Genomic DNA, 8877 nt, shown 5'->3' with positions numbered 1-8877 from the left:
AGACTGATGTTTGACACATTAGTAGGCTCACGAGCCACAAGAGTGGCTGACTGGTCTCAATCAGCACTCCTCCTGCCAAGCTGTGACTTCCTGAGGAGTTCTTCAGGGAAGGTAGCCTGCAAAGGCTGGGGGAAAAAGGCATGACACCCAGTACCCCATGTACCAATGGGCTTGGTGCTAAGTGTCCAACTGTAAAAAGAAAACACACACTGAACTCACATTTCATGGGATTTACACAGGCTTCCTTTTGGTCCCCTTGAATGGGAGGTAACAGAAATCCATGATGTAAGACAATAAATATTTATCATTCTTGTGTTGAGACAGGGATTAGAGGAAAAGCTCTTCTAAATGTGCGTCTGTTGTTTCATGATTCTTGGAAGGAGTCTACCAATCTCCTCCCAGCAACTCCACCTCTCATCAAGGGTAGAAACCCTGGCACCAACAGGGGAGGCAAGGTTAAACTTATTCCAGTGTAAAACTGGAAGGCTCTCTCCAAGAAGTGCCTAACCCCACTGCTGGTAGACTCAAGAACAACACAAGGTGCTCAGTGGGGGTCAGACTGGGTAAAAGAGGCTCCTGCACAGGCAGGAATCTAGGTGAAAAGCAAGGACCACTCTGGAGAGCTCTGCCGGGACAAACTGCCTGAGTTGGGCCAGAGGGTGGGGTGAGCAGGCTCTGAGGTTGGTCGGGTCACTGACGGACCCCATGACAGCAACTGCACAAAGGCGGGAATCTTCACAACACTCCCTGAAGCAGAGCTCAGGGATGTCCAAGGGGAAGTGTTAGGTACTTTCATCTAGATAAGGATTTAGCTTTTCTTCCTTGAAAGAGGAACAAGGCCTAGACATTAGGATGAGAATGAGTTCTGAGCCCACACCCTCTTCACTCTCTGAAAGGAGAAAGCCCATCTCCTCCCCCTGTTCCACCCTGCTGCCACAGGGTGATACCAGAGAGAGAACAGCAGCTGTTTGGGCCACTAACAGGCATTCTTGCTCAAGCCTGAGCTGTGCCCAAAATGGGCCAGGACAGTGGCACCAGTGCCTCATCGAGGCTGCAAAGGGCAAGGCTGGGGAGTGCAGGCAGAGGAGCCTGCTGATGGCTGGGGGCTCTCTGAAGAGGCAGGGTAGTAGGAGGGTCACCCCACCTTCAGAGAACTATCAGCACCAAAAAAGTGAGAGGAGATGGCATTAACTGTACCAGGAACAATGGGTCCTCCAGAGGAAGAGGGCTTCCCTGATGTTACTCCCGCCCTGAGATTAAGAACAGAGGTATCTGGAGTGAAAGCAAGAGGCTGGGGAGAGAGAGTGGTGGGGGCAATGGAGAGGAACAGACAGGACCTCTGGCTTTCTTCTGGAGTGAAAAGCTCAAGTCACTGCCATGAGATCCAGAGGTTAAGCTGAGAGTGCAGCAAAGTCCAAAGGCCCAGAGAAGCAGTCATCCCCACTACAGTCCCCTTAGCACACGTGTTCCTGGTCCTCTCTCACTGATAGCAGTGGAGAGAGGCAGCCTTCCCCCCAGAGTTGGCTAGTCCCCTGAGACGACACCATTCTATGGATCCATAAAAACACAGCTAGAAAGAGCTTCTCTGTATCCTAGCATCAAAGGCCTATATGGTCTCCATGACAGTGCTCCATCCATGAGAATGAGTTTCTTCAAAGCCTTGCTCTGTGCCCAGATCTTAAGAGTCCAATACTCTTTGGGGACCAACAGAGCCCAGAGTAAGGACTTTGACAAAGGTGCATATAAACATTCCATTTGTCCAAGGCGGGGGTGGGGGAGCCTGTTGGGAATCCAGCTGCAGAGAATTTGAGGAACTTTCACTTGAGGGCCCAAGGGCCAAGTGAGGAGACAGTTCCTGTGAGGATGAGCTTCATGGTGGAGCCTCCATCAACTCTTCCTGTAGCACCCTCTTCTCTGCACTCATTCCCAGTACACTGCTCTTCCAGGAAAGAGGAGGAGGGGTGGTGTAGCCCACTCCTCCCCAGGGTTCTGAGCTCTCAGGATGCCACCTGGCACATGCAAGGCTGAGAAGACCATAGCTCTGAGAGCACCTGGCAGTTAATGTGAGAACAGAGTAGAGGACAGATCTTAGGAGAGAGTTCTGACTTGCAAATGGCTTTAAGAGTTCAGTAGCAGAAGCCACCACAGTGCCCACCCGCATGGGAGTGCTGGCTGTCCCCAAACTTGGTCTTCTGGCTCAGGATCTTGTAGGAGCAGTCCTTTCCACAGCAACCAGACATGCTGGGGTAAGAGTCATCAATTTCAAATTCCAGCACTTCTTGGAAGAACTGATAGGCGCCATGATTGTACTTACATACCGTTAACATCACCTTCTTCATCTGTGTGCTGTTGGCCTTGAGCTGCAGGATCTATATGAGGAACTTCCCCAGGCCTTTCCACCGCACTTTGCTGTCCAACTGCAACTCTTAACAGTAGAGGACTTCATCCCACACTCCACAACAAACCGGAAGTGAGAGAAGGCAACAGGGACGCAACAGGAACACAACTGTTTTCCTAAGCGATAAGGTACCACGCTCGATCATCTGTCATTTCCTCCCGTTTCTGTCGGTCTTTCCAGCCCCACTCACTTTGCTCATACATGCTTTGCATATTCATTTTGGTCAGGTCAAAGGCCCAATCCACAGTGGCTGGCTCCAGTCCAGACACTCGCTTACATTCAATGGAGACATTTGACCCATTCGTGTCGTATTTCTTGACTACTGGGAAAGCTTCCAGAGGGTCTCCAAGCCTGTTGGCAGCATCTACTTTGGCACAGGCGGCGCCTATGGCTGCACGTTCCTCCAACCGCTTCTGCTTCTCCTTGGCTTTGCTTGACTTTCTCCCCATGGCGCCGGAGGCGACCCTCAGCTCCTCCTTCGCACACTTGCCAGCAGGGAGGCGGCAACCCTAACTTATCTATTCTACTGTTGATTCATTCTTACACAGGTATGAGGGTGTACATCTCTAGATAAATATTCCAGGTAATTACATTCTTGTACAATTCTTGGGTTATTGGGAACTTGACTCTTCAACTTTAATAGTGATAGTTGTATCAATTTGTACTTAATTCAGCAATGAACCATTATTCCACATTTGCACTAACAATTAAGTTTCCTTAATTTGTACGAGGCACAAATGGTGGTTTTAAATTTCCCACGTGTCTGACAATAGTGAAGTGATAGAACATCTCTGTATTTAATGGATTCTTTATTGTACAGTTCCTGATCAAGTCCTCTGTTCTTTTTCTGTCAGTTTTTCTGCAATTTTATTGTTGGTTTGCAATTGTTCTTTATATATTCAGTTATATGTGTGTATGTCTTCCTCCACGGTGTGATTTTCTTTTTATTCTCTTTATGTTATTTTTTGGTGAACAGAAGGGGATCATTTTACTATAGTTGAATTCATTGGTATTTGCTTGTATGCTTAATTCTATTACATCTTATTAAGAAATATGTCATAAAGATATTCTTCTGCCTTACCTTTTAAAATTTTAGTCTTTTCATTTTCATATTTAAATCTAATTCTACCTGGAAACAAAGACCAAGGAGTACGGTTTCATTTTTGTATATGAGACTTTTGTATAGTCAGTTGTTTCAGCATCATTTATTAAAAAGTCTGCTTTTCCCCACTGATTATTAGTGTCATATCTGTCATTTATCACAATGCCTTATTTCCGTTTGTGTATCCATCTATCCTTAGACTAATATTACACTATGTGTATTACTATGGATTTAAAAATAAATTAGTATGTGATACGACAAATTCACCTATCTTCTTTTCTTCAGGGTGTTTTGGCTCATTGAACTTCCATATAAATTTTAGAATTAGCTTGTCGATTCCACCAAAAAGATTACAGCAAAGTAAAACCAAACTACAAATCAAAACAGAATTTTTTTTATTGGTATTATATTAAATTGCTGCTTGATGATATTGAGTTTTTAAATGCATGAATATTATATATTTCTCCACTACATATGTCTTCCTTACTGCCTTTCATAAGGTTTTATAGCAGTAGCCAGAAAGATCTAATACATCTTTTGTTAAATTTATTTCCTAGGCATTGCTATTAGTAGTATCATACTGCTTTTCTCATTTCTACTGAGATCTTTCTCTTCTAATCTCAATAATGAGTTACATTAACTAGTTTCGAAAAGCCAATCTTTAATTTTTGAATGAATTTTGTCGTGAAACTAATTGGAATTCAATGTCTAGATCAGCTTGATATTCATGTATTCAGTGTGTTAATGATTTGTTCAGAATTTGGGCATCTATGTCCATAAGTAAGATTCACTTGTAATTTTCCCTTTTTATATTTTCCTTATTAGAATTTTGTCTCAAGGTTATGTCAATGCCATAAAATGAGTGAGCATGCTCTGTGAAATGAAAATTCTCTGGAATAATATGTGTAAAACTATCTCTTTTTTGAATATTTGGCAGATATATAGTTATAGCCACTTGGGAATATATTAAAAAATTTATTAGTGTATATTTGCAGCACATAATGCTTACACTTCTTGTGTGGAATTGGTAAGGTACTGTATCAGTCAGTATTTACAGAAACAGATATAACACAATATATATAGATATATATGAGAATTTACAAGATTGGCTTACAGTAGCCACCCACAGGGGCCAATGAGGAAGAGTCCAGAGGGTCTGTCTGCACACTGGGGATTGAAGGATTCAGTTGAGTTCTGGAGCTCACTGAGGTGTCTTGCGGGGGTCTCAGGAGGCTGCTGGGTCTGTGATGGAAGGCTGAGGAGTCTGCCCTGGAAGGCAGGAGATGAGCCTATGCTGGAAGGAAAAGACTGGAGCTCCTCTAAAGGAATAGAAGCAGCAGTGTCCTTCCTCATTTCCCCTTACAACAGTCAGGAGAGGAGCAGCCCTAGGGTGGATCTCCTGCGCCCTAAGGTGTGGAATTGCTGAGCCCATGTAGCTAAGCTTCTCTTAGCCAAACTTCCCAAGTTGACACAATCGCTTAGCCATCACAGGTACATGACACATCTTCATTCCTTTTTTCAATCCCCTTTCCCTGGTTTTCTTTTTCTCTTTAAATTAAGTATGCTGTATATTTTATGTTCATTTTATCTAAATTATCTAATAAATTAGTATAAATTTATTCATAATAGATTTTATCATTTTGGGGTTTTTTTTTTTTGGAACAAGATCTCTCTGTGTAGTTCAGGCTGGCCTTGAACTCACTATGTAGCCCGCGCTGGCTTCAAACTCATGACAGTCCTCCTGCCTCATCCTCCTGAGTGTTGGGATTACAGGCATGTGCCACCACATCTGCTTAATCTTTTTATATTTATGGAATATAATTTTCTTTTTGTTCCTAATATTCATTATATACATCGTCTTTCCATTTTCCTCCTAGATTAATGTCACTAGATGTTTATCAGTTTTGCTATTCTTTTCACTTCACTTTATGTGTGTTTGTGTGGGGGGGGGTCCATGATGATGGGGATCTAAGCCAGCACCTTGTGGATGCTACACCCTCAGATCTCTTTTGGCTTTCTTTATCATCCTTTCTATTGTATGTTTGTTTCATTAGTTTCTGCTCCCAATTTTATTATTTCCTTTGGGTTTATTTTGCCATTCTTTTTGCTTATTAAATTAATTTTTATATATTTTTAATAGCAAGTACTTGTATAACACCCAAAACATCCTTTCAAACACTGAATTACATTTGCTCCAGTTTTTACATATAATATTCAAATACAGTATGTCACAAATTTTGCCAAACTGATTGTATCAGTTTATATGCTAGGCAGAAGAACATGAAAAGTTCAGTAGCTCTAGCCAGTACCAAATATTGTCACTTCTTAGTTTTAGCTATTTGTGTGTTCATTTAGTAGTATTTCATCATTATTTTATTTTGCATTTCTATAATAACCAAGTTTCATAAATTAGTTGGGTATTTTGATGTGGATTGTCTAATTTTCAATAGGGTTATTTTTTCTTAACTCAGAAGTTTTGTGTCTAGATACAAGTCTTTTGTCAAATTCACTCTACAATATGCTTTTTCATCTGCATAATAGAGATTTTGATAAATAGAATTTATTATTTTAATGCAATCCAGTTATCATTTTTCTGTTTATGGTTAATACCTTTTATGTTTTTGTTGTTCCCTTTACAAAGGCAGTGAAGAAATTTTCCTATGTTAACTTCTAGATGCCCAAAACAGATTTTGGGGTCTAGTCTGTCCTCCATTCCTATGGGTTCTGCATCCACATATTCAACCAACTGAAAATATATGAAAAAAAATGCACCTGTACTGAATGTGTACAGACTTTTTTTCTGTCACTATCCTCTAAGTAATACGGTATATCTATTTGGTAGGAATCCTTTTATTATAGTTAAGAAATTATCTTCTATTCCTATTTTGCTTAGAGTTTTTTTGTTTATAAGTTTAAATCGTGAATAACTGTGATGTTTATCATGTGCTCTTTTGGTATCTTTTAAGATGGTCATTTGGTTTTCTTCTTCTACTCTATATATGTGGTGAATTCCACATAGGATTTTTTAAAAGCTTACTTCTGCTATAGACAGAAACCATATGTTATGATTTTTACAGGACAAAATTTGTTGAATTTTCTTAATGAATGGACACGGGGTCTATGTTTGTAATATGCATCCTGTAACGGTTTAGTATAGTGTTTTATATTATAGGCCACGTAGGCGATCAAGTTTATAATATTGTTCAAATCATTTCTACCCCTACTGATTTTTTTGTATACTTACTGGGGCATTATTCTGAAGTATGTTTTAAAATCTTCCACTTGGATGATAGTTTTTCTGTCCATTTTCTATTCTTCTAGTTTTACTCTATACTGTTTTAGGACATGTAATACCTGACACATAAATTTGAATTATTTATGTTCCCTGTTATACTTACTGGTGCTTTTGTAATAGCTTTATTTAGATTTAATTCACATGCCATAAAATTTATGTTTTTAAAGTATACAATTCATAGTTTCAGTGTGTACATAGAGTTGCATAGGCATTGCCAAATTCTAATTTTAAGGCATTTTCTTCACCCCAAAGTGAAACCCCAAGGCATTATCAATCACTCCCTGTCCTTTCCCCTTTCTTCTCACCCCCAGCCTTATCAACCACTAATCTACCTCCTGTCTTTAAAATTTTAACTGTTTTTTCAATATTAATAGAATCATGCAAAATAGCCTTTTCAGGACTAACTTCTTTCACTTTTCCTAGACTCACACGGTGAGTGTAAATGTGGGCATGAATTTAAAACATACCTTAACTCAAGATTACTTTGAAGGAATTGGATGTAATACACAGAGGAACACTTTCACATGACTCAGAAGTAAGAGTAATTATGTTGTAGATGCTGATAATTGAAAAGTTGCAATGAAACTGAAATGTGAAAATGGAAATGTTGTGGATTTTAAATATGTATACTGAAGGTAAAGCATCATAAATATATATAAGGTAGTGTGATGCAGTTAGTATTTTAGTTGATCAAAACCTCTTTTGGGGGTCTTATTTGAAAGATGGAAGTTCACCTTATATTATAGCATATAAGCATATCAAAATGCATACCACCTAGGTCATTCCTCTGAATAATTCACCTCAACTCTCTGTGTAACTCTTTTTCAATAATACATAATAAAATATTTTTGTGGGAGTGTGGAGTGTGTATGTGAAGGGGAAGAGAGAAAAAAATTCTAGGGTGAGAACCACTGAGTTTGGCTCCTCATACATGATTGAACAGTTATCATTGCTGGAAACAGAGCTAAGTGGTCATTTTGCATTTTCTGGCTTAATGATCATAGTGCCTCAAGAAAGTCGGTGCTTTATTTTTTATTACCCCCATTTTACATACTGAGCAACCAAAGTATAAACAAGTTAAAGAACTTGCAAAAGTTGCATAATCTTTTAATCATTACGGAAACATACAATGAAAGCTATAGTAGATACCACCTTAAACCCAATAGGATGGCTACTATCAAAAGAATAGAAAAAGGAAAGGTGTTGGTAAGATTGTGAAGACACTGGGTCCCCTGTGTACTGTTGGTAGGAATGTGAAATGCCTCCTCTGCTCAGTTGTCATTCTCTGCCTGAACCTGTCTGGCTAACTCTTTTTCTTCCTCAAGCTCGTTAAATGTCTTCCCTACTTCCATAACCGTACTCACAACATTATTATGAGATGTAGTCAGGAAATAAGTTATCCACTTTTTCCTCCTTGTGCCTATTCAAGTTCTTTCTCTAGAGCTAATTCTTCCCTAACACTCAGATGAAGTTATAGCTAATTGTCTTTCTGGTTATTTCAGGTAATGAAATGTCTTCTGTTTTGCTTAGCCCTTCAAATTGTCCAGCAATTAAAATGCCCATATAACAGTAAAAAATTATAGCGTCTTTTAAAATTTTCATTTATAGCTATATTGAGGTATGATTTATGTGTCATAAAATCCATCCACTTTAAATGTACAACTTGCTCTTTAGAAAATTTATGCAGTTGTGCATCCATCAGCATAGTCCAGTTTTAGAACATTTCCATCACCCCAAAAAAGTGCCCTTATGCTTATCTACAGTCAGTCTTCATTCTCTCTTTCAGCCCCTGGACAACCACTCATTTGCTTTCTGACCGCTTTTTTATTTTTTCCTTTTATATAAATGGACTTTGAACTTTATACAAATGGAATAATGTAAATGAAATATGTAATCTTTTGTGTCTGGCTTCTTTCACTTAGCATGGCATGTTTTAGATTCATCCAGTTCTATGGTTTGAATGTTGGTGCCCCTTCAAAATTCATGTAATAGATTTTAAACTCCAAAGTGATGGTATTGAGGTGGGAAGTGATGAAATCATAAGAGTTCCACCCTCATGAATGGGGTTAATACCCTTATATA

The 8877-nt window shown here is 39.3% G+C and overlaps 1 pseudogene; it reads right to left on the bottom strand.

The window, feature by feature from the left end:
• Positions 1–1869: 1869 nt before the first annotated feature.
• Positions 1870–2862, bottom strand: LOC101717494 (N-alpha-acetyltransferase 40 pseudogene; annotated as a pseudogene).
• Positions 2863–8877: the final 6015 nt, after the last annotated feature.

This window comes from Heterocephalus glaber, unplaced genomic scaffold (assembly GCF_053883595.1).
Source record: "Heterocephalus glaber isolate CG9 unplaced genomic scaffold, H.glaber_assembly_v1.0 deba00001662, whole genome shotgun sequence".
Classification (NCBI taxonomy): domain Eukaryota; kingdom Metazoa; phylum Chordata; class Mammalia; order Rodentia; family Bathyergidae; genus Heterocephalus; species Heterocephalus glaber.
Note: the sequence above shows the minus strand (reverse complement) of the source record. Positions and strands in the feature narration are given on the sequence as shown.